The sequence below is a fragment of the Rana temporaria genome, chromosome 10, assembly GCF_905171775.1.
Source record: "Rana temporaria chromosome 10, aRanTem1.1, whole genome shotgun sequence".
In the NCBI taxonomy this organism is placed as follows: Eukaryota; Metazoa; Chordata; class Amphibia; order Anura; family Ranidae; genus Rana; species Rana temporaria.
Genome location: NC_053498.1, coordinates 26,973,831 through 27,000,469, shown reverse-complemented (window position 1 = coordinate 27,000,469; position 26,639 = coordinate 26,973,831). Strand labels below are relative to the sequence as shown.

At 46.2% G+C, this 26,639-nt stretch overlaps 1 protein-coding gene across 1 annotated transcript in view; it reads left to right on the top strand.

Moving 5' to 3' along the window:
• Nucleotides 1-13,332: 13,332 nt before the first annotated feature.
• LOC120916465 (carcinoembryonic antigen-related cell adhesion molecule 16-like) overlaps nucleotides 13,333-26,639 on the top strand; it is an 85,554-nt gene continuing 72,247 nt past the window's right edge. The window contains exon 1 of the mRNA XM_040327444.1: nucleotides 13,333-13,351. The gene's annotated coding sequence lies outside the window, so the exon portion shown is untranslated. The remainder of the gene's footprint in view (nucleotides 13,352-26,639) is intronic.

Below are 26,639 nucleotides of genomic sequence, written 5' to 3'. Positions count from 1 at the left end.
AAAGTATAGCTGCGCCTCCCGCTCGCGACGTTCAAATTTCACGTCGTTTACGTAAGTGAACCGTGAATGGCGCTGGACGCCATTCACGTTCACTTACAAGCAAATGACGTCCTTGCGACGTCATTTGCCGCAATGCACGTCGGGAAAGTTTCCCGACGGAGCATGCGCTGTTCGCTCGGCGCGGGAGCGCGCCTAATTTAAATGATTCCCGCCCCCGGCGGGATCATTTACATTAGGCAGCCTTGCGCCCGGCTGCTTGGCATATTGCCCGCGCAATTTACGGAGCAACTGCTCCGTGAATCGCGGGCAAAGCGCAATATTTGCGTGGGCGCAGAGAAAAAAATTTGCTCTTTGCCCACGCAAATATTGCGCGATTCTACTTGAATCTGGCCCACTGATTTTTTTATTATTTTGCTAAACAAACGAAAAAAGGCAGAAATTAAGAAAAAGGTGTTTTTTTTTTTCAAAATGTTCTGTTGAAAATAAGTAGGGCTGTGGAAATTAAAGATTAATTCCTTGATTAATCGTAAAATTTTTTGATCGATCAAAATTCTTTTGATCGGTACTAGTGGTGCAACGGATCGTAAATGATCCGTGATCCGAACAGGTCACCATATGCAGATCGGCACACCACGTGATCGGCGGAGCTCCGCTACTGCCTCGGCCATAGGAAAGTTTGCGGCATCGGCCTCGCTCCCGGAGCGGTGGTCATCTTGGTCCACCCGGCGGCCGCCTAGGTGAGCCTAGAGCGGCGCGCTGACGCCATCACCCGGCCTCAACTGCTCGTGTTCGGCCGGCTTCTCTGGTAACACTAAGCAAGCACTAATCTTCCTATACAGTGGGGGAGATGTGGACCATATTACAGTGGGGGAGATGTCTGTGGATATTACAGTGGGGAGATGTCTGTGGATATTACAGTGGGGGAGATGTCTGTGGATATTACAGTGGGGGAGATGTCTGTGGATATTACAGTGGGGTGATTGTGGCTATTACAGTGGGGAAATGTCTGTGGATATTACAGTGGGGGCGATGTCTGTGGATATTACAGTGGGGGCGATGTCTGTGGATATTACAGTGGGGGAGATGTCTGTGGATATTACAGCGGGGGAGATGTCTGTGGATATTACAGTGGGGGAGATGTCTGTGGATATTACAGGGGGGAGATGTCTGTGGATATTACAGTGGGGGAGATGTCTGTGGATATTACAGTGGGGAGATGTCTGTGGATATTACAGTGGGGGAGATGTCTGTGGATATTACAGCGGGGGAGATGTCTGTGGATATTACAGTGGGGGAGATGTCTGTGGATATTACAGTTGGGTGATGTCTGTGGATATTACAGTGGGGGTGATGTCTGTGAATATTACAGTGGGGGTGATGTCTGTGAATATTACAGTGGGGATATGTCTGTGAATATTACAGTGGGGATATGTCTGTGGATATTACAGTGGGGGAGATGTCTGTGGATTACAGTGGGGGAGATGTCTGTGGATATTACAGTGGGGGAGATGTCTGTGGATATTACAGGGGGGAGATGTCTGTGGATATTACAGTGGGGGAGATGTCTGTGGATATTACAGTGGGGAGATGTCTGTGGATATTACAGTGGGGGGAGATGTCTGTGGATATTCTAGTGGGGGAGATGTCTGTGGATATTACAGTGGGGAGATGTCTGTGGATATTACAGGGGGAAGATGTCTGTGGATATTACAGTGGGGGAGATGTCTGTGGATATTACAGTGGGGGAGATGTATGTGGATATTACAGTGGGGGAGATGTCTGTGGATATTACAGTGGGGAGATGTCTGTGGATATTACAGGGAGGGGATGTCTGTGGATATTACAGTGGGGGAGATGTCTGTGGATATTACAGGGGGGAGATGTCTGTGGATATTACAGTGGGGGAGATGTCTGTGGATATTACAGTGGGGGAGATGTCTGTGGATATTACAGTGGGTGAGATGTCTGTGGATATTACAGTGGGGGAGATGTCTGTGGATATTACAGTGGGGGGAGATGTCTGTGGATATTACAGTGGGGCAGATGTCTGTGGATTACAGTGGGGGAGATGTCTGTGGATATTACAGTGGGGGTGATTGTGGATATTACAGTGGGGACTATATATGGTGGTGACCCGAAAAATGTATATGCGTTATAATTAATTGAAATTTGTCGATTAATCGATTAAAAAAAATAGATTAATCGAACACGGAAATTTTAATCAGTACCAGCCCTAAAAATAAGTATTTTTTTGTCTTCACTGATGGGCACTGTTGAGGCTGCACTGATGGGCACTGATAAGCTGCATTGATGAAGAGGCACTGATGAGTCTGCACTGATAAGCACTGATCATCTGTGTCCTGATTATCAGTGTAAATATCCCCTGTCACAGGAAATACAGTTATTGACTTTCCTTTCCTCACACACTGACAGCACTGAGGAAAGGAAATTCTAATAACCAGCATTAGTTGGACACAACTGATCACATGGTAAAGAGCCAATGTCATTGGCTTTTTACCCTGATCGGTGATGCACTGTGTCCAAGGGAGTCGGCTCACATACTGATCACTGAGTGGACGTCATATGAAGTCTTCCCGGAAGGAGGAGCATCCCGCCCGCCCGTCAATCTGCTATGGGCAGGAGCTGGTTAAAGCACTGCTCCCTTACTCTTTCCAAAATTAAAAAAATAAGTTTTGCCTTTACTTTATTTAAACTTAAAGTGGAGGTTCACCGGTAAATTGCTATTTTTACCCTTAGATGGATGCTCATTTAGTCTAGGGGAATCGGCTAGTTGTTTTAAAATCAAAGCTGTACTTACCTTTTTAGAGAGCGATCTTCTCCGCCGCTTCCGGGTATGGGCTGTGGGACTTGGCGTTCTTTCTTGATTGACAGTCTTCCGACAGGCTTCCGACGGTCGCATCCATCGCGTCACGATTTTCCGAAAGTAGCCAAACGTCGGTGCGCAGTATAGAGCCGCACGGACGTTCGGCTTCTTTCGGCTACTCGTGACGCAATGGATGCGACCGTCGGAAGCCTCTCGGAAGGCTGTCAATCAAGAAGGAATGCCCAGTCCCGAAGACCCATACCCGGAAGCGGCGGAGAAGATCGCTCTCTACAACGGTAAGTACTGCTCGAATTTTAAAACAACTAGCCGATTCCCCTAGACTAAATGAGCAGGAATCTAAGGGTAAAAAAATATTTATGGGTGAACTCCCTCTTTAAATATATAATGTGATGGACATTGTGACTTCACAGAGATGCAGTGTCTCCTGGATAGTACAGGATAGATGTCTAGCATGCTGGGCCTACGTAACAACATCTGTATACACCCCATGCTGTTGTAATAAAACATCTGGACAATCTGGAACTTTCGTTGTAATTCAGCTGATTTTCAACAATGAGGCTGCGAGGAGGTGGGGGGGGGGGGGGGGTTGTCACATTCCTCAATTCCTAGAACTCCACAGAGCAAAACAAAGCAGGAGACTGCTAGGGGGACTAGTCTGTAAATTATGTAATTTCATATAATCTCGTGTTCTGGATTTTTTGAGTTATGATTAAATAGAGGATATAAAAATGTTACCCCTTTACAACCACTTTATGCTACAGGTAAGTCTATATTAAGGCTTACCTGTAGCTACCCAGGATATCTCCTAAAGCTGCACGGTTTAGGGGATTCCCCCTGCGCCCTGCATGTGCCAATGTCATTGGCACATGCTTACTGAGGCAAACTGAAGCAATGGCAGCTCCGCGGGATTGACATCATCACGCCTCCGGCCACGGGAGAGATGGCGGCGACCGCTCTACAGACAGAACTTCAGGTCCACGGCACTCGTTTTAGCTCAAAAGCTCACACTCTGTACACATGTTGTTAGTCCTTCCTGTCACATGCCCTGGTCAGTACCCACATTAACCCTTTATTCGCAGAGCACTTTACTTGTAGACCTACATTTTGCTTGATTCCAGCTAGGGCTCCAGATGTCTAACCGGCCACCGGGGGCCCGTGGTGTGCCACAAGCAGGTTAGCTCTCACCGCCAGGTGGGTGACTCCTAGTGACTAATCACCACTCATTTCTGAGCTGACCATATTTGCACAGTTAATACATTTACTTCTTCCCAATAAGGCTTAAAGGGGTTGTAAAGTTACAATTTTTTTTTTACTAAATAGCTTCCTTTACCTTAGTGCAGTCCTCCTTCACTTACCTCACCCTTCCATTTTGCTTTTAAATGTCCTTATTTCTTCTGAGAAATACTCACTTCCTGTTCTTCTGTCTGTAACTACACACAGTAATGCAAGGCTTTCTCCCTGGTGTGGAGTGTCATGCTCACCCCCTCCCTTGGACTACGGGAGAGTCAGGACGCTCTGTACGTTGCAGATAGAGAAAGGAGATGTGTGTTAGTGGGCGTCCTGACTCACCAGTAGTCCAATCGAGGGGGCGAGCACGACACTCCACACCAGGGAGAAAGCCTCGCATTATGGTTTGGAGTTACAGACAGAACAGGAAGTGAGGATTTATCAGAAGAAATAAGGTGAAAAGGACTACAGCGCTACTGACAAATAATCTCAAAGACACCACACAAAAAATAACTAAATAATACAGCAGCAATCAAAAAACGGTGAACTAAACCAAATGATAAATGAATAAATACTGATGCGCTCGTATTAACTCATGTGCAATGTGAATCGTACATATACAATCAAGCAAAAAAAAAAACCTGGGGAAGAAACTCTTAATATATGTGAGTAGATCATGAAAAAGTCCTGATGATTGAATCAGCCAGTCTGCAGTGATCCTTCCCTAATTGCCAAGCTCTCACTTCAATGTGATCAGGTTACAACAACCTCCAGCAGCGATCAGATGTTTCCAGTTTCATTCAGTCACATGCAAAAGAGGAGGAAAGGAAACATAGCGCAATATTGTACCATATAGATGTGGATAAAGGCTGCACTTAGTGCACTCACGTATCCTTGCTTATTTTATAGACAGGGTATGTTGCCGCTCAGTTTAAGTGGACTCCTCACTCGGGATAGACATCTGATGGTCCGTCACTGTAGGCTCCTCCCCCACATGTATCGTCACGTGACTTAGAAAAACGGCTTGTCAGAAGATAATTCATACATTCTGTTCATCAAAAAACAAAAGGTGATCAATGCCGCTTACCAGATGAGGTGGATCTCAAGTTATAGAGATCATGTAGGCATATCACAAGGTAGAATACCCATGACTAAGTCATGTGACGAGTGACGATACATGTGCATACATGTCCTCCTCTTTTGCATGTGACTGAATGAAACTGGAAACATCTGATCGCTGCTGGAGGTTGTTGTAACCCGATCACATTGAAGTGAGAGCTTGGCAATTAGGGAAGGATCACTGCAGACTGGCTGATTCAATCATCAGGACTTTTTCATGATCTACTCACATATATTAAGAGTTTCTTCACCAGGTTTTTTTGCTTGATTGTATATGTACGATTCACATTGCACATAAGTTAATACGAGCGCATCAGTATTTATTCATTTATCAGAAGAAATAAGGACATTTAAAAGCAAAATCGAAGGATAAGGTTAGTGAAGGAGAACTGCACTAGGGTAAAGGAAGCTATTTAGGAAAAACAAATTGTACCTTTACAACCCCTTTAACCACAACTCCAATGTTCCCCAGCTTAGTCAGGAATAAGGCAACAAGTGACTTAAACTGTATTAAACATGATACAAACAATCCACAACATGGGGACACAATTCATTTGTAGACAAGTGCCTAGTATTTGCCATTAATGTATTAATATTATTATTATGCCAATATTATTGCAATTCTGGTGTAATGTCACTTTTAAATTTTCTGGCGAATGCTGCGGGGTTGGGTCATGTATGACTACTTCTTCTGCAGTTGTGTCAAATCCTGTGTGTTTGGGGTATATTAGTAGGACTGTTCAGAGTGAAGCACCTTAGAGACCTCTTGCTTCCTGTATGTACCCCATTCTAGCACAATAAGGGATTTTAACATCATACACTGGATTGTGCCCTCAGCCATTGTTTTTTTTCTTCTTAAATAGCTTGCAATCTACTTTAAATTTACCATAGAATTAATGTTTAACTAAAGATCTACTTTCATAAGACAAAGGACAAAATAACCCATACAATCAATCAGAATATTATTTCAGCGGTTCACTAATTTACAGTGAACCAAAATCTGATTGGTTGCTATTGGTTATATTTCTTTGACCGTCGTCATTGCTCTTTACAATGCATTTAAATAAGCCCAACATAAAACAGCCAACCGGCAGCTGCAATCTATACTAAGGATAAGTCTAGCAGGATTACTTCCACACACTAATAATACTCTTACTGGAAACGGTATTACTCATTTTAAATTCCTTTAATCTCTTATCACACCTGACAGGAATTTACTTCTGTATTCCAGTATCAGTGTCTTAATTGCTGCATAGATAGGTTGAAATAGGTCATACAGTAGGCGCAGTTCACAAAGCTAACACATCAGGCTATACCTATTTTTAACAAAAGTTGATTGAGTCCAACAAGATTGGAGAATTAAGCCTCGTACACGATCAGTCCATCCGATGAGAACGGTCTGATGGACCGTTGTCATCGGTTAACCGATGAAGCTGACTGATGGTCCGTCGCGCCCACACACCAACGGTTAAAAAAACGATTGTGTCAGAACGCGGTGACGTAAAACACAACCATGTGCTGAAAAAAACGAAGTTCAATGCTTCCAAGCATGCGTCGACTTGATTCTGAGCATGCGTGGATTTTTAACAGATGGTCGTGTCTACTAACGATCGTTTTTTTACGATCGGTTAGGTATCCATCGGTTAAATTTAAAACAAGATTGCTTTTTTTTTATTTTATTTATTCAAAGCAGGTAAAAACTGGCCCACATGGACCCCGACAACACACAAAAATTGTACAGCATCCAACAGAACACAGCTCATTGGAGAACAATAACAGCCTGTTTGAACAGATGTGCAGATCCTTAATAGTCCTCTGATAACAGGAAAAGGGAGCCCACTGCCCCCCGGGGAGCCCACTAAGGGACCCTCTATATGGTGGGACCCGCGTCCCCGTAGAGCTTCAAGTCCACTGTGTGTATACTCCAGAGAATCCAGGGCCAACGGGACCACTTCCCCTCACATTTTCTAAAGTGAAAATTGAGATTAGAGCGAAATTAAGAAGGGAAGGGAAGTCAAGCTTAAAAGGAAGAGTCGTAAGCGGCGGGAGATGCGCCTAGAGCGCTTCTCCCCGAAAAGGGAGAGAAGAAAAGGGGCAGAGCCCCGTTGAAGGGGGGGGGTTAGCACTGGAAGGGGGGGGGGTGGGGGGGCCAGGGGATGGGGTCAGGATGGCGGGTGCTAGGACTAAGACCAGCCAGGTTTGCGTGGGCCTCACTACTCCAGTGACTCCCCTCTGAGGACCCTTCCCTCGTCCGAATATCTAAAGATGTTCCACGGTCGCCACGTCTCTATGTACACCTCCTGTCTTTGTTGACCAGTAAGGATCAGGTCCTCCATCTGGCCAATGTCGTCCACTTTCCTAAGCCACTGTGCTACAGTAGGCGGGTGCTGGGATTTCCAGCATAGGGGTATGCAGGCCTTGGCAGAATCTAAAAGATGGCGCACTACCGACTTCTTGTAGGCCTTCTCCGGTGCCTCTGTCGCGTGCATCAAGAAGAGTGCTGGGTCGTCTTTTAATGTACGGTCCGAGAACATCTGGGAGATGCGTTGGACCTCTTTCCAGAAGCCCCTCAATCGGTCGCAGGACCAGAAAATGTGTAGTAGAGTGCCTTCCTCTGCCCCGCACCGCCAGCACTGATCTGACGATGCAGGGAAAAGTTTGTGTAGTAGGGTCGGCGTCCTGTACCAGCGGGTCAAAATTTTGTAATTCGTCTCCTGAACACGAACGCTCAGGGACGATTTATGTGTGAAAGTGAGAACGCGTTGTCTCATGTTGCCAGTAAATCGGCAGTTAAGATCCCTTTCCCACTTGCTAAGGCCTGGAATCTGTTCTTCTGTTGGGGGAGTGTTCAGGATGCTATACGTCAGAGACAGAGCGTGGGTTAAGGTCCCGGGTCGGTGCAAAGTGTCTCGAATGTCGTGTCAGGCGGGGGGGGGGGGGGGTCATCACGTGGTTGCATAGTGTCCAAAAAATGGCTCAGTTGTAGGGCCCTGAAGTAGTCCAGGCCATAGGGGCCCGATGGGTCCATCAGCTCCGCTGGTTCTTTCCATTTACCCCCAAGATTGCTTTTTTTTAACCTATGGATAAATAACCTATGGGGCCCACACACAATCGGTTTTGACCGATGAAAACGGTCCATCAGACCGTTGTCCTCTGTTTAACCTATCGTGTGTACGGGGCTTTACAGGAAGATGAAGGTCAGGGCCCGGATTCAGATACATTATCGTATCTATCGGCGGGCGTAGCGTATCTCAGATACACTACGCCGCCGTAACTTAGGGCGCAAGTTCCGTATTCAGAAAGAACTTGCGCCCTAAGTTACGGCGGCGTAGTGTAAATGTGTCGGCGTAAGCCCGCCAAATTCAAATGTGGATGATGTGGGCGTGTTTTATTTAAATTACTTGTGACCCCACGTAATTGACGTTTTTTACGAACGGCGCATGCGCCGTCCGTGAACGTTTCCAAGTGTGCATGCTCCAAATTACGCCGCAAACTGTCGATGCTTTCGACATGAACATAACTTACGTACAGCCCTATTCGAGAACGACTTACATAAACGACGTAAAATACGGCGCTGTTCTTATGTTTCCGACGTCTATACCTAACATGACTTACCCCTGCTTTATGAGGGGTAACTTTACGCCGGAAAAAAGCCTTATGTAAACGACGTAAAAAAATGCGCCAGGCGGACGTACGTTTCTGAATCGGCGTATCTACCTAATTTGCATATTCCTACGGAAGCGCCAACCTAGCGTCCAGCGTAAATATGCAACTAAGATACGACGGCGTAAGAGACTTACGCCGGTCGGATCTTAGGGAAATCTATGCGTAACTGATTATAAGAATCAGGCGCATAGATACGACCCCGCACACTCAGAGTTACGACGGCGTATCAGGAGATACGCCGTTGTAACTCGTATCTGAATCCGGGCCTAGGTCTTTTGGGGAAGGAGTGAAATCAATGACGATTTGTAAATCATGTTGGGAGATTCTAACCCTAAAATCCAAGGACTGGTTTTGTCATTCCGCACTCCATCTCCCAACACGATTTACAGGTCGTCCTTCATTTCTCTCTTTCCCCAAAGACCTGACCTTCCTCTTCCTACTTAGTCATCAGGTAATCTGAATTTCACAATACTGTTGTCATACCTTCATAGGTTCCTTCAGTTCTGTTTCAAAATGATTGCTATCATTTACATTTGGTATTGCATAGTACACATTCTTTTCTTTTTAATAATATGTCTAGTTTTTATATGCTTAAGGTAAATATAGTCATCGTACTGCTCTTGCAAAACTAAGTGGAGTATTGTCCATATCAGTGTACGGTATCACTTGTATAGCCAATCTGCTGTTTTGTCCTTAACCACTTCAATACCGGGCTTTAAAACCCACCTCCTTCCCGGGCCTATTCTGGCACTTCTTTCCTACATGTACAAATCATCATTCTTTTGCTAGAAAATTACTCAGAACCCCCAAACATTATATATGTTTTTTTTAGCAGACACCCTAGGGAAAAAAATGGCGGCCATTGCAACTTTTTATCTTGCACCGTATTTGCGCAATAATTTTTCAAACGGCTTTTTTTTTGTAAAAAAATGGTTTCATAAATTAAAAAATAACAAAACAGTAACGTTAGCCCAATTTTTTGGTAAAATATGAAAGATGAGGTTACGCCGAGTAAATAGATACCTAACATGTCATGCTTTAAAATTGCGTACACTCATGGAATGGCGCCAAACTTCGTTACTTAAAAATCTCCATAGGAAACACTTTAACATTTTTACAGGTTACCAGTTTAGAGTTACAGAGGAGGTCTAGTGCTAGAATTGTTGCACACGCTATAACGCACGCGGCGACACCTCATATGTGTGGTTTGATCGACGTTTGCATACGCGGGCGGGACTTACGTGTGCGTACGCTTCTGAGCGCGAGCTACCGGGGACAGGGGCATTTTAATTTTTTTATTATTATTATTTATTTTTTATTTTACTTATTTATTTATGTTTTACACTTTTTTTTTTCAATCGCTTTTATTCCTATTACAAGGAATGTAAACATCCCTTGTAATAGGAAATGTGTGTGACAGGTCCTCTTTAAGGAGAGATGCGGGGGTCAATAAGACCCCACATCTCTCCTCCAGGCTGGAAAGAATGAGATCGTGGAAAAAAATTCACAGATCTCATTCAAACTAGCCGCAATTGCGGTTTGTTTACTTACGGGAACCCGGGCGTGACGTCATCACATCGCGCCGGGCCTCCGACGGTCATAGAGATGACTGGTGACCATCTGGTCACCAGTCATCTCTATGGCAAACATCCGGCGGACAGCGATCATCCCTCCGTGCCCCCGATGGGACGGGAGAGCCCGGAGAAGCACCGGATGGCGGCGGGAGGGGGGAATGTCCCCTCCCGCCGCCTGTAAGAACGATCTAGCAGCGGAACCGCCGCTATGATCATTCTTACAGTGCGCAGGATCGCCGCCGCTAAAAAATGATATCTCAATGATGCCTCTGGATGCAGGCATCATTGAGATATCCCCCCGCAAAGCCCAGGACGTCATATGACGTCCACCCGGGATAACAGGTCCCCGTTTTGGACGTCATTTGACGGCTTGCGGGTATTAAGTGGTTAATCGGCAAACTAAGGCCGCGTACACACGATCGGTTAAAACGATGAGAACGGTCTGATGGACCGTTTTTATCGGTCCAAACCGATCGTGTGTGGGCGCCATCGGTTATTTATCCATCGGTTAAAAAAAAGCCAACTTGTTTTAAATTTAACCGATGGATTCCTAACCGATAGCAAAAAAAACGATCGTTAGTAGGCACAACCATCGGTTAAAGACCCACGCATGCTCAGAATCAAGTCGACGCATGCTTGGAAGCATTGAACTTCGTTTTTTTCAGCACGTCGTTGTGTTTTACGTCACCACGTTCTGACCCGATCGTTTTTTTGGTGTGTAGGGCGTGACGAACCATCAGTCAGCTTCATCGGTTAACCAATGAAAACAGTCCATCAGACCGTTCTCATCGGATGGACCGATCGTGTGTACAGGGCTTAAAGGTGTGCTATAACAGGGACTTTGAGGTGCTATATTTCCTTTGCATTATATATCACAAGAACATTCATCTGAATCCTAAACCATGAGAGAACCAGGAATACTGGGCCAGATTCACGTAGAACTGCGGCGGCGTAATGTATCATAGATACGTTACACCGCCGCAATTTTTCATCGCAAGTGCCTGATTCACAAATCACTTGCAATGAAAACCTACGCCGGCGGCCTCCGGCGTAAGCCCGCGTAATTCAAAGGGGCGTGTGCCATTTAAATTAGGCGCGCTCCCGCGCCGGATCTACTGCGCATGCTCCATTTTGAATTTCCCGCTGTGCTTTGCGCGAAGTGACGTCATTTTTTCGATGGGCGACGTGCGTAGCGTACTTCCGTATTCCCGGACGTCTTACGCAAACGACGTGAATTTTTAAATTTCGACGCGGGAACGACGGCCATACTTTATACAGCACATACGTGTGCTGTGTAAAGTTAAGGCACCAAAAACGACGACTAAATTTGCGACGGGAAACTAGACTAGCGGCGACGTAGTGAACGCGAAAAACCGTCGTGGATCGCCGTAACTCCTAATTTGCATACCCGACGCTGGTTTACGACGCAAACTCCCCCCAGCGGCGGCCGCGGTACTGCATCCTAAGTTCCGACAGTGTAAAACAATTACACCTTTTGGATCTAGGGGCTATCTATGCGTAACTGATTCTATGAATCCGTCGCATAGATAGAAACAGAGATACGACGGAGTATCTCCTTTGTGAATCTGGGCCACTGGGAATACAGGCTTTCTTATCTGAACATGCTAATTGCCTGACTATCCTGGTGATTCTCAGGCTTTAGGACTTTGAAATAAATATGAAAGTAAAGGGGTTTCCTAAGGGCACCACATTCTGATAAATAAACATTGGTTTGGAAAAGAAAAAATTACTTATCAGGACACAATTTAAATAAAATAGAAAATGTTATTGGCGGGACGGGGCGATTAAAAAAAAAAAAAATTGTTTTCTTATTTATTTTATTAATTTTTAAACTGAAAAAGGGCTTAAGGACCTTGTCTGTTTTTCAGATTTGGCTAAAACAGTTTTTTCTTGCTAGAAAATTACTTAAAACCCCCAAACGTTATATATATATTTTTCTAACACCCTAGAGAATAAAATGGCGGTCATTGCAACACTTTTTGTCACACCGTATTTGCGCAGCGGTCTTACAAGCGCACTTTTTTTGGAAAAAATTCACTTTTTTTAATAAAAAAATAGACAACAGTAAAGTTAGCCCAATTTTTTTATATAGTGTAAAAGATAATGTTACGCCGAGTAAAATGATACCCAATATGTCATGCTTCAGAATTGCGCCCGCTCGTGGAATGGCGTCAAACTTTTACCCTTAAAAATCTCCATAGGTGACGTTCTATTACAGGTTGCATCTTTTGAGCTACAGAGGAGGTCTATGGCTAGAATTATTGCTCTCGCTCTAACGATCGCGGCGATACCTCACTTGTGTGGTTTGAACACCGTTTTCATATGCGGGCGCTACTCACGTATGCGTTCGCTTCTGCGCGCGAGCTTGGCGGGACGGGGCGATTTAAAAAAAAAAATTGTTTTCTTATTTATTTTTATTTATTATATTAATTTTTAAACTGAAAAAATAAATAAAAAAATGGATCACTTTTATTCCTATTACAAGGAATGTAAACATCCCTTGTAATAGAAAAAAGCATGACAGGTCCTCTTAAATATGAGATCTGGGGTCAAAAAGAACTCAGATCTCTTAAATGCAAAAAAAAAAAAAAAATGTTGTCATGTGCATGTGGTCCTTTGCCATTCACTGTCAATGGCACCCAAACACACTATGCAGAGTGCAATGCAAATGCATAGCAGCACATCAAAACGCACACCCGTTGCGTAAAATAATGTGTCAGGAATTCCACTGAAGGCAAACATTCCGCAGTCAGCTGACCTACAAGTTCTTTTCTTTGGAGGAAACCCCAGGAGGTCAGTTTATGAGAAGTGTAATATGACCCAGACTGCAGTCATAGGAACCCCAGAGCCTCAGAATGAGAGAGGTATGCGGAATGAAAAGACTCCGACAGTAATAGAGGTAAACAACACATGAAACATATACTGTATACAGTAAAGACAAAACATCTTTATAAATATGTATTACTTTGTGCTTTAATATATTTATAAGCCTACACATAAAACATTCCACTATTACACAAACAGGCCACACATATTTGTAAACATCATTTAAATTGTAATACAAGAAAAGTCTGACTGAATATTGCAGTTCTTTGCTCTCTCCTCTCTCGCCTTCTTTATCTGTTTGTCTTTTTTCCTTCTATATCTCTCATACACTCCCTTCTTCCCTCCATTCCCCTTTCTCTCGATTCAACCTTTTCTTCTCTCTCATTTCCTCTCATCTTTCTCCTCTCCTTTTTTTCTAGACAATCCTTTCCTCCCTTGCTCTCTCCTCTCTTCTCATATTCTCTCCTCTCTTCTCATATTCTCTCCTCTCTTCTTATATTCTCTCCTGTCATATTCTCTCCTGCTATCTTCTCTCCTCTCTTCTCATATTCTCTCCTCTCTTCTCATATTCTCCTCTCTTCTCATATTCTCTCCTCTCTTCTCATATTCGCTCCTCTCTTCTTATATTCTCTCCTCTCTTCTCATATTCTCTCCTCTCTTCTCATATTCTCTCCTCTCTTCTCATATTCGCTCCTCTCTTCTTATATTCTCTCCTCTCTTCTCATATTCGCTCCTCTCTTCTTATATTCTCTCCTCTCTTCTCATATTCTCTCCTCTCTTCTCATATTCTCTCCTCTCTTCTCATATTCTCTCCTCTCTTCTCATATTCGCTCCTCTCTTCTTATATTCTCTCCTCTCTTCTCATATTCTCTCCTCTCTTCTCATATTCTCTCCTCTCTTCTCATATTCGCTCCTCTCTTCTTATATTCTCTCCTCTCTTCTCATATTCTCTCCTCTCTTCTCATATTCTCTCCTCTCTTCTCATATTCTCTCCTCTCTTCTCATATTCTCTCCTCTCTTCTCATATTCTCTCCTCTCTTCTCATATTCTCTCCTCTCTTCTCATATTCGCTCCTCTCTTCTCATATTCTCTCCTCTCTTCTCATATTCTCTCCTCTCTTCTCATATTCTCTCCTCTCTTCTCATATTCGCTCCTCTCTTCTTATATTCTCTCCTCTCTTCTCATATTCTCTCCTCTCTTCTCATATTCTCTCCTCTCTTCTCATATTCGCTCCTCTCTTCTTATATTCTCTCCTCTCTTCTCATATTCTCTCCTCTCTTCTCATATTCTCTCCTCTCTTCTCATATTCTCTCCTCTCTTCTCATATTCTCTCCTCTCTTCTCATATTCTCTCCTCTCTTCTCATATTCGCTCCTCTCTTCTTATATTCTCTCCTCTCTTCTCATATTCTCTCCTCTCTTCTCATATTCTCTCCTCTCTTCTCATATTCTCTCCTCTCTTCTTATATTCTCTCCTCTCTTCTCATATTCTCTCCTCTCTTCTCATATTCTCTCCTCTCTTCTCATATTCGCTCCTCTCTTCTCATATTCTCTCCTCTCCTGCTATCTTCTCTCCTCTCTTCTCATATTCTTTCCTCTCTTCTCATATTCTCTCCTCTCTTCTCATATTCTCTCCTCTCCTGCTATCTTCTCTCCTCTCTTCTCATATTCTCTCCTCTCTTCTCATATTCTCTCCTCTCTTCTCTTGCTCTCTCCTCTCCTGCTATCTTCTCTCCTCTCTTCTCTTGCTCGTAATCCAAGGTTCCACTGTAGTTGATTTTTTTTCAGTTTTACTGTTTGTGAAATAATTGAAATTATGAAATATTTTGTGCAGGGCTCGACAAAATCCGGGCGCCCGGTCGCAATTGCGACAAGAAATTGTGACCTGGCGCCCGGGGGAAGCTTAGGGCAGCAGAAAGCTACAAAGCCGTGGCCTCAATTACCGGCCGGCACGGCGGGGGAGGTGGGGGTGCAAGGAGACACTTTCCATGCGCCCCACTGCGCGACCGCGGCGGGCTCGTGCCCGCCGGTAATTGAGGCCGCGGCTTTGCAGCCTTCACAGATGGAAGTTTAGGCCTGCAGAAAGCCGCAAAGCCGGCGGCCGGTAATTGAGGCCGTGGCTTTGTGGTCTTCTGCAGGCCTAAGCTTCCTTCTGTGATCTGGCGCCATCTTGTGGTGGTCGTTGGCTTTTACAAGTAGTTGAATTACAAGTAGCAAAACCGCAGTTCTAATATGTTTTCACTGCCTCTAATTAGAACCCCCAAACAGTATATATATTTTTTATTCTAACACCCTAGAAAAAAATGGCGGTCGTTGTAATACATTCTGTCACACCGTATTTGCGCAGCGGTCTTACAAGCACACTTTTTTTGAGAAAAAATTCAATTATTTTTATTAAAAAAATAAGACAACAGTAAAGTTAGCCCAATTTTTTTTTTTATATTGTGAAAGATAATGTTACGCTGAGTAAATTGATACCCAACATGTCACGCTTCAAAATTGCGTCCGCTCGTGGAATGGCGACAAACATTTTCCCTTTAAAATCTTCATAGGCGACGTTTAAATAATTCTACATGTTGCATGTTTTGAGTTAGAGGAGGTCAGGTCTAGAATTATTGCTCTCGCTCTACCAATCGCGGCGACACCTCACGTGTGGTTTGAATACCGTTTATATATGCGGGCGCTACTTACGTATGCGTTCGCTTCTGCGCGCGAGCTTGGCGGGACAGGGTGCGTTTTTTGGCTACTAACTTTTTTAGCTGGCTCCTAGAGTCCAAGCAAATTTGTCAAACCCTGAAAAAATGCGGTGCTTTGCTGCGCGTTTCACACCATGTGGGCTTACTTTGTAGATGTTGTTTTGAAAGATTTCAAGTTGTCCTTTGATGTTAACTCTGGTAATGGCCTCTCTGTATTTATGGTAGACTGTTTGGACCATTTAAATGATGCTGGCAGGTTGTAAAGACCAGTTTTATCGAGTTTTGAAGAAAGGTTGTTTGGAAATGTAATATACAGCAATACCTTTGGTCTGGCAGGTGTGTTTGTTCGAGTAACTGCAAAGGCACCGATGTATGCGGGCTCATATCTGTTCTGGTATAATCTACCACAAAAAACAATGCAATTTAAATGCATTTTTTGCTGTGAAAATGACAATGGTCCCAAAAATGTCTCAAAATTGTCCGATGTATCCGCCATAATGTCGCAGTCACGAAAAAAAAAAAAGCTGATCGCCGCCATTAGTAGTAAAAGAAAAATAATTAATAAAAATGCAATAAAACTATCCCCTATTTTGTAAACGCTATACATTTTGCGCAAACCAACCGATAAACGCTTATTGCGATTTTTTTTACCAAAAATAGGTAGAAGAATACACATCGGCCTAAACTGAGGACATTTTTTTTTATATATATATATTTTTGGGGGATATTTATTATAGCAAAAAGTAAAAAATATTTAATTTTTTTCAAAATTGTTCTATTTTTGTTTATAGCGCAAAAAATAAAAACCGCAGAGGTGATCAAATACCACCAAAAGAAAGCTCTATTTGTGGGGAAAAAAGGACGCCAATTTTGTTTGGGAGCCACGTCGCACGACCGCGCAATTGTCTGTTAAAGCGACGCAGTGCCGAATTGTAAAAACCCCTTGGGTCATTTAGCAGCTTATTGGTCCGGTCCTTAAGTGGTTAATGTCCATCTTGGGCGCATTCCTGCCCTCTTTATGTATGTGTTTTTTTTTATTTGATTATATTGTTCCTGTTTAGGTTTAACCACCTTCCAACTGCTCATAGTAAATATACTGCAAGTAGGCGGGAGTAGGGTGACCACGTGTCCCGGATTGCCCCCATTTTGCAGGTCTGTCCCGGGCACATTCATTCCAGGACAATACAGTGTCCCGGAATGAAACTGACACAGCCACCCCCCAGGCCAATCTGATGCCCCCAAAAAAGGCTGCCACATCACCGCTTTACTCACTGACAGTACTTGTCCTGGCCGGGAATGCCTGGAGGAGCACAATCCCGCCCCCTGCTTGTGATTGGAGAAATCATAAATCCCGCCTCTTGTGTCCAATCACTGTGCTGTGCTACAAGCTGATTTTTGGGAAGGATGGGTGTCCCTGAATGGTAGTTTGGAAATGTGGTTACCCTAGGGGGGAGGCGCAGACACAATCACATACCTGTGCATTGGCACTTTCTTCTGAGTTCGGCAGGGTGCATACGCACGCTCCCGCTGACCCGTGCTGTGATTGGACAGCTAATGATTTTGTCTGAAGTTAGGTGATTGGCGTTAGGTTTCCTGCTTTTTTGGGTTAATCTATGAAGCTATGCACACAGAGTTCTGTGTGTGATTGGCCACAGCCAGATAGTAAAGTAAAGGCAGCAGCACATATTACACATTGTTAGGCACACAGTTAACCCCTTGATTGCTCCTAGATGTTAACCCCTTCCAGTCAGTGTCATTAGTACTGTGTCAGTATACAGTATTATTACTGATCACTGTATTAGTGTCACTAGCAATGTCAGTGGCAGTTAGTGACCCTCCCAAATAGTCCACCACCCTATCCCACTATAAGTCGCTGATAAACACAATTACAGTATAGCATCTATAGCCATGTCAATTCCAGTATATATACCATAGTTTGTATATTAATTGGTATGTGTGAAAGTTATACCCTGTTTCCCTGAAAATAAAACCTACCCCTAAAATAAGACCTAGCGTAATTTTCTAGGAGGACTGCAATAAAAGCCCTACCCCGAAAATAAGCCCTAGTTTAAAATACTATAACCCACTCTATTACAGTAGTACACAATGTACAATGTGAGTGTTTCTGTAACATAAATGCAGGGAAGAGAGCTCCGGCAGGTCACAAAAGCACAGAGTGCTGCTATAATGAAGGTATTTGGCACAATTATATTACAGAAATACACACATTGTACATTATATACTACTGTAATAGAGTGGATTATAGGATTTTACAAGCATTTTAACTCCGTTCACACTGGGGATTCCTAACAGGGAGGGAGAGGGGGAGAGAAGACAGCACATTACATGGTAAGACCTACCCCGAAAATAAGCCCTATTGTGTCTTTTGTTGCCATAATGAATATAAGACCCAGGCTTATTTTCGGTAGCGTCTACACTTAGGGCCTGATTCCCAAAAAAGCTGCCTAACTTAACTTTCAGCAGTTAAGTTACACTGACTTAAAATTTCTACCTAAGTGCCTGATCCACAAAGCACTTACCTAGAAATTTCAGGCCGTGTAACTTAAGTGCCGCCGTCGCAAGGCGGTCCTCCTCTCTGGGGGGCGTTTAAAATTTAAATGAGGCGCGCTCCCGCGCCGGCCGTACTGCGCATGCGTGTGACGTAATTTTCCCGACGTGCAGCGCGCGAACGTAATTGACGCCGGGCTTTGTGGATTGCGACGGGACACTAAAGTTGCGACGGATGAAAAAAAATATACGCGCCGGGAAAACAAATAATTATAAAAAAAAATGACAGCGTCGCTCAGCATGCATTCCTGAGAGGGAGAACTCCATGCCAATTTTCAAAGAAAAAACCGGCATGGGTTCCCCCCCCCCAGAAGCATACCAGGCCCTTAGGTCTGGTATGGGTTGTAAGGAGACCCCCCCACGCCGAAAAATCGACGTAGGGGGTCCCCCTACAATCCATACCAGACCCGTATCCAAAGCACGCTACCCGGCCGGTCAGGAATGGGAGTGGGGACGAGCGAGCGCCCCCCCCCTCCTGAGCCGTGCCAGGCCGCATGCCCTCAACATGGGGGGGTTGGGTGCTCTGGGGCAGGGGGGCGCACTGCGGGCCCCCCCACCTCAGAGCACCCTGTCCCCATGTCGATGAGGACAGGACCTCTTCCCGACAACCCTTGCCGTTGGTTGTCGGGGTCTGTGGGCGGGGGGCTTATCGGAATCTGGGAGTCCCCTCAAATAAGGGGGCCCCCAGATACCGGCCCCCCACCCTAAGTGAATGGATATGGGGTACATCGTACCCCTATCCATTCACCTGGAAGCAAAAAGTAAAAGTTATTAAACACACAACACAAGGGTTTTTAAAATAATTTATTAGTCTGCTCCGGAGGCACCCCCCTGTCTTCTTTATTAGCTCTATTACCAGGGGGGGCTTCTTCTTCCACTCTCCGGGGGTCTTCTCCGCTCTCCGGGGGGGGCTTCTTCTTCCGCTCTCCGGGGGGGGCTTCTCCGCTCTCCGGGGGTCTTCTTCTCTCTTCGCCGCTCTCCGCTGTTGACTCGGCGAACCCCGGTTCTTCTGCAGCTGTCCGGTGCCTTCTTCTTCAGCGCTGGCTGCCTGCTATGTTTGTGTGTTAGCTCAATTACTAACAGGCAGCCAGCGCGGTCTTCTGTGACGTCAGGTTCTTCTTCTCCCCTCTTCCGATGTTGACTCGTCGCCTCTTGACACTGCAATGATGGAAGCGCGCCTTACATCCCATTTATATAGGCATCACCGTCCCATCATGCTCTGGCAGGTACCCACGTGGTGGGTGCCTACCCACGTGCACCCACCACGTGGGTACCTACCGGAGCATGATGGGACGGTGATGCCTATATAAATGGGATGCAAGGCGCGCTTCCATCATTACAGCAACAAGAGGCGACGAGTCAACATCGGAAGAGGGGAGAAGAAGAACCTGACGTCACAGAAGACCGCGCCGGCTGCCTGCTAGTAATTGAGCTAACACACAAAGATAGCAGGCAGCCAGCGCTGAAGAAGAAGGCACCGGACAGCTGCAGAAGAACCGGGGTTCGCCGAGTCAACAGCGGAAGAGGGGAGAAGATGGAAGAAGACCCCCGGAGAGCGGAGAAGCCCCCCCCCGGAGAGCGGAAGAAGAAGCCCCCCCCGGAGAGCGGAGAAGACCCCCGGAGAGCGGAAGAAGAAGCCCCCCCTGGTATTGGAGCTAATAAAGAAGACAGGGGGGGCCTCCGGAGCAGACTAATACATTATTTTAAAAACCCTTGTGTTGTGTGTTTAATAACTTTTACTTTTTGCTTCCAGGTGAATGGATAGGGGTACGATGTACCCCATATCCAATTACTTAGGGTGGGGGGCCGGTATCTGGGGGCCCCCTTATTAAAGGGGACTCCCAGATTCCGATAAGCCCCCGCCCGCAGACCCCGACAACCAACGGCAAGGGTTGTCGGGAAGAGGTCCTGTCCTCATCAACATGGGGACAGGGTGCTCTGGGGTGGGGGGGCCCGCAGTGCGCCCCCCTGCCCCAGAGCACCCAACCCCCCCATGTTGAGGGCATGCGGCCTGGCACAGCTCAGGAGGGGGGGGGGCGCTCGCTCGTCCCCACTCCCTTTCCTGGCCGGCCGGATAGCGTGCTTTGGATACGGGTCTGGTATGGATTGTAGGGGGTCCCCTACGTCGATTTTTCGGCGTAGGGGGGGTCTCCTTACAACCCATACCAGACCTAAGGGCCTGGTATGCTCCCGGGGGAAGGAACCCATGCCGGTTTTGAATTTAAAAATTGCCGTGGAGTTCTCCCTCAGGAATGCATACCAAATGCCGATGCTTGAATGGGCCTTTACAAGGTGTGACTAACTTTACACATTATAAAACCAGCCCTAGTTTTGCGCAAGCAAATGGGAACTTACGCAGAAATCACAGTGCTGAAAAGCTGATGAAAAGCGTTGTGGATCTGCTTAAGTCCTCATTTGCATACTCAAAGCTGCATTTCCATGAGAAATGCCCCCAGTGGCGGATGCGGTACTGCATCCTAAGATCTGACCGTGTAAGTGTCTTACACATGTCAGATTTTCTGCCTAACTTTGGAAAAAGCCTTTTGAGGATCGTTTCCAAAGTTAGGCACAGACTGAACAGCAGTTCCGCCTGCGTATCTCTTTTGGGAATCAGGCCCTTATTTTTTATTTCACCAACGATACATAGCAGAATACATTTTGGCCTAATTATATGAAGAAATTGGACTTTTTTTATTGGATATGTTTAAAGCGGAGTTCCGCCGATTTTTTTTAAATGTGTTTTTATTTAAAATTAAAGTCAGCAGCTACAAATAGCTAAAATATGGACACTTACCTGTCCAGGGCGCCCGCAATGTTGGCACCTGAAGCCGATCTGTCCCTCGGCTCTTGGGTGGAGGCGTCTCCATCTTTGGTAAGGGAATCAAAGCCTTGCGGCTTCACAGCCTGTTTCCCTAAATGCGCGATCCCACTGGTCCCTGCTGTCTTCTGAGACCTGTTTGTCTCCCAGAAGACAGCAGGGGGAGGGAGGAGGGGCCAGACATGGCGTAGATTGCCGCGGATACTGCAGTGATCTTTGCCCGGAAGTGTTAGCAAATACTTGAATTACACATGTATCTGCTCCCTCCTCCCCCTGAAATGTGCCAAATGTGACACTGGAGGGTGGGAGGATTCCGAAAAGCGAAAGTTCAATTTTTGGGCGGAACTCCGCTTTAAGGCCCCTTTTACGGATCTGCCTGTCCGTTTTTCAGTCGGGTTCCAGAGCGGGCCACCCATTGACTCCTATTGACAGGCTGGTGTCAGCAGAGATGTGCACTGAATACTGAATTTAACTGAATTGCCAGTTAAAATAGCGCAATGCTGAATAGTAAAAAATGGCCTGGTGATGAAGGGGGTAGAACCTTTCGGAGGTCAAGTGATTAAAGTGTTACTAAACCCACAGCAGTAAAATCAGTCTGTATATGCAGCAAAGCATGCTTGTTATACTCACTGTGGAACCTAAGGGGTTAATTCTCTGCATTGTGTAAAAAGGCTCTTTGATCCTGTTTTCTCTGATCCTCTCCTCCTTGCACTGTCCCCAATATATTTAATGATAATACAGAGCCAGGGAACAGGCTGCACATGCTCAGTTTGGTGTGCATTGATAGAGAGTTGTTGTTTTTTTTCTTGAGAGGGTGCATGTGATCAGCACAGGGCCAATCAGCACTGTCCAGATAGAGGGTCAGGGGTCCCGCATCTTGATAGGACAGTCAGTGCAGAATGGAAACTCCTACAAGCTTTAACCAGGCACTCATAGAAGTCACAAGACTGCTATATACTGCTGAGAAAAGGTATTTAGCAATTTATATTTACTAAAAAAATAATGCATTTCCATGTTCTATGTACTGTGGACGACCAGATATAGTAAATGCAGGGTCCTGGGTTTAGTAAAACTCTATTGATGAGGTTTGGGGTCATCTTGTGGTTGTTATTGTGTTAGTTTGAGTATGGTTTGGGTCGCATTCAGGGTCATGAGTCCTATTAAGAACAGTGGCCCGGATTCAGAGAGCAATTGTGCCTGCGTAACCATAGTTACGCAGCGCAATTGCTTACTTGCCCGGGCGTAACGAGTGTTCTGTATTCAGAAAGCTCGTTACGCCGACTGCAGCCTAAGATATGCGTGGCATAAGGCTCTTATGCCCGCATATCTTAGGCTGCATTCTTGCGATGGCCGCTAGGGGGCGTTCCCGTAGTGGTCAGCGTATAGTATGCAAATTGCATACTAACGCCGATTCACAACGTTACGCGAGCCCTGCGTACGCAGTTTACGTTGTTTGCGTACGGCGTTTTTTTTTGCGTAAGGCTGCCCCTTCTATAGCAGGGGCAGCCAATGCTAAAGTATACCCGTCGTTCCCGCGGTGCAAAATTTGAAATTGACGTCGTTTGCGTAAGTGAATCGTGAATGGCACTGGATGCCGTTCACTTTGAAGCAAATGACGTCCTTGCGACGTCATTTACCGCAATGCACGTCGGGAAAGTTTCCCGACGGAGCATGCGCACTACGCTCGGCGCGGGAACGCGCCTAATTTAAATGATTCCCACCCCCTACGGGATCATTTAAATTGCGCGCGCTTACGCCGGGCATTTTGCCGGAGCGCCCTCGCAATTTACGGAGCTACTGCTCCGTGAATCGAGGGTAGCGCAGAAAATTTGCGGGGGCGCAGGGCAAAAACGGTGCCCTGCGCCTACGTAAAAAATGCGCATATCTTACTGAATCTACCCCAGTATGATTTCTTGTATCTCCTTATTTTTCGCTTCTCTCCATTTCCCCCTTCCTTATCTCACCCTTTTGTGTCTGCAGTCTTTAGTCCCGGCCCACTGCAAATACTGGAATTCATGAAGTATGCAGACTAAGCACACTCAAGTATGCTTTTGAAGTCACCTAGTTTACTCTTCTAGGTACTTGTTATAGATTTTCCATTTTAGCTATGTAGCGCTCACCCCCGAAGGAGCCGCTGATTAATTTGGGATCGGCAAATTACGTTACCCTGACATGGCTCGAGGGGTGCAGTGGTGGAACAAATAGTGAGCGAAGGTCCAGACAGTGATTGAGGAGTTTTCAATGCTTTATTTCCAGGCCAACACGGCCAACATCAACATCGTATTTGGAAGGACAAGGTCGATGAAAGGATAGAAGGAGAAAACTTTGCAGTATCAGGCCTGGATATCAATGGAGCAGTGGCGGCTGGTGCTCAAAATTTTTGGGGGGGCGCAAACGAAAAAAAAAAAAAACAATTCCAGCCTCACTGTACCTATCAATTGTCACCACTGTGCCATGCCATCAAATGCAGTCACTGTGCCATCAAAACGCAGCCACCGTGCCATCAAAATGCAGCCACCGTGCCATCAAAACGCAGCCACCGTGCCATCAAAACGCAGCCACTGTGCCATGCCATCAAAACGCAGCCACTGTGCCATGCCATCAAAACGCAGCCACTGTGCCATGCCATCAAAACGCAGCCACTGTGCCATGCCATCAAAACGCAGCCACTGTGCCATGCCATCAAAACGCAACCACTGTGCCATGCCATCAAAACGCAACCACTGTGCCATGCCATCAAAACGCAGCCACCGTGCCATCAAAACGCAGCCACTGTGCCATGCCATTAAAACGCAGCCATCGTGCCATGCCATCAAAACACAGCCTCTGTGCCATACCATCAAACGCAGCTACTGTGCCATCAATTGTCACCACTATGCCATCAAACACAGCCCCCAATTGTCGCCACTGTGCCCCCAATTGTCGCCACTGTGCCCCCAATTGTCGCCACTGTGCCCCCACTTGTCGCCACTGTGCCCCCACTTGTCGCCACTGTGCCCCCACTTGTCGCCACTGTGCCCCCACTTGTCGCCACTGTGCCCCCACTTGTAGCCACTATACCCCCACTTGTAGCCACTGTGCCCAGTACCCCCCCCCCCCCCCCCTGACACTTACCTTTATGGCTTCTACGTCCCTCGATGTCCCTCGTCCCGCCCTCGATGACGCTTCAGCCAATCAGGTTACCTGATTGGCTGAGACGCCTGTCAGTCTTATCCTCGGACGTACGGCCGGTACGCCCCGAGGATGAGCTTCAGGAAGCCAACTACAGCCTCAGGGCTGTACTCGGACAGCCTATCAGGGCCGCTGGCCCTGATAGGCACTTCCACACAGCCAGTCAGCTGCCGCTATTTAGCTGACCGGCGCTCAACATCCGGCCAGCTGAATAGTGGGCGGCAGCGGCGAAAATATACAGATTCATACAGTGTATGAATCTGTATATTTTACTGGCTGTGAGCGAGCCAGAGGGGGCGGCACTCCTGCGTCCCTATGGACGCACCGCCACTGCAATGGAGTAGTAAGTACTACTTTGTATAGTACAAACTTCTGTAACTCGTCGTCACTCTACCTGGAGTGGGTAAAGTGCCCCCGGACAGACCCCTATGATAGGCCTGGCAGCCGAAGTGTCACTCTGAACTGTCTGGGAGGAGCAGGTCTGTCTCACAGACCCGGCTCCAGGGCTTCGGCCACAGGCCAATTTCACTAAAGGACTTAGGTGAATAAAGAGCAACTCCTCCCAATAGACTTTTCCTTAAACAGGCCCCCCGGATGACAGCAAGCATACCCGTCAGTGGTCCGGACACCCGATCCCAGACTGGGATTTTCTCAATAGGTCGTGAAACCCAGCAAAACACTGGGGTCCCCTTTCACCTCCGGATGAGGTTCAATGCAGCCTTGAGCTTTGGCCAGGTGGGCCACGCTGGCGGGGTCCATGGATGCGCGTACCCTGAAGGTGGGTACCGCACCTGGAACGGGGACCCCGCAGAGATTGTGGAACACATGACACCTGTCCCAGATATACTCTCCCCCAGCATGCCTTGCAAGGGAAAAACTCCTTTAATTGGCTGCTGGGAAAGCTTTCTCTGCCAGAACCCCTCTAGCGCCAACTGCTGGCCAGGGATGGCACTGCATCCCTGGACCACAGACTGACCCAGTGGACAATTCTGGAATGACAGAGGTCCCGAAATTTGAACAAATCATGAGTGGGAGCAAATTAACTCTCCCACTCCCTATTAACTTTAGCGTAGTGCCCATGCTGAAAGCAAGGGGGCGCTACAGCTACTATGCCCCCAGAAGACTCAGAAGAGCCCAGACAAGGGCTATCATTATTGAACAAGTTAATGTGATGCTAAGGCTAGCCAGGTAAGTGGGGTAGTTGGAGGTAGCACAGGGCAATGGGGCAGGAGGTATAAATAAGGTCCTGGGATCTTTTACGTCAGGGATGCTCAACCCATGGTCCGTGACCTCAAACCAGTTGCCTCCCAGTTGCTAAATGGAGCAGCTGGGAAGTGAGAAAAAGAGCGTGTGCTGCTGGGGGACTGGATCTAAAGGACCTGTTCTTGGTCCTGCATGACAAACCATAGGTTTACTTTAAATTCATGCATTTGGATCCTACACCCAGCGCTTTAATGTCAATGTTGTCAGTGACTCGTTGCTTAGTTTAGTAACATACATACTAGGGTTACAGACCAATGCTAGCTCATAAAAAGTGCCTGCTGGCAGCAGCTTCAGAAATGATGAGGTTGCATGGCTCATATGACAAAATCTTCACTGCACACCTTAAGAATATTGAAATATACCCTAGAATAGTGGACTTTGGTCTAAATTTACGAAGAAAGTTTGTAATAACATTTTGAAAATAATCTAGGAAAAACAAGTTAAAAAAAATATATATACCCGAGTATAAGCCGAGTTTTTCAGCAAATTTTCTTGTGCTGAAAATGCCCCCCTCGTCCTATACTCACATGCACTTTTTGCGCCTGATCTCCCGGACTTTGGGGACTCGGTACCGGCCGGCCATAGGTCCCATGGCACACATATAGCCCCACTCTTCCTCTACAAGTGTGCAAAGTTTGTTGTCCGGGGGACCTACGGCCGGGGAGCACCGATTTTTCAAAGCCGGGCATCCCTTCCATTGACTCCCATGTTAAACGGTAATTTCTCTGGTGATTTTGGGGACCCGGTACTGGCCGGTCATAGGTCCCCTGGACCCGGAACTTGGCACACATGTAGCCCCATTTCCATAGACTCCCATGTTAAACATCAGTCTAGGCATGGGCACAGT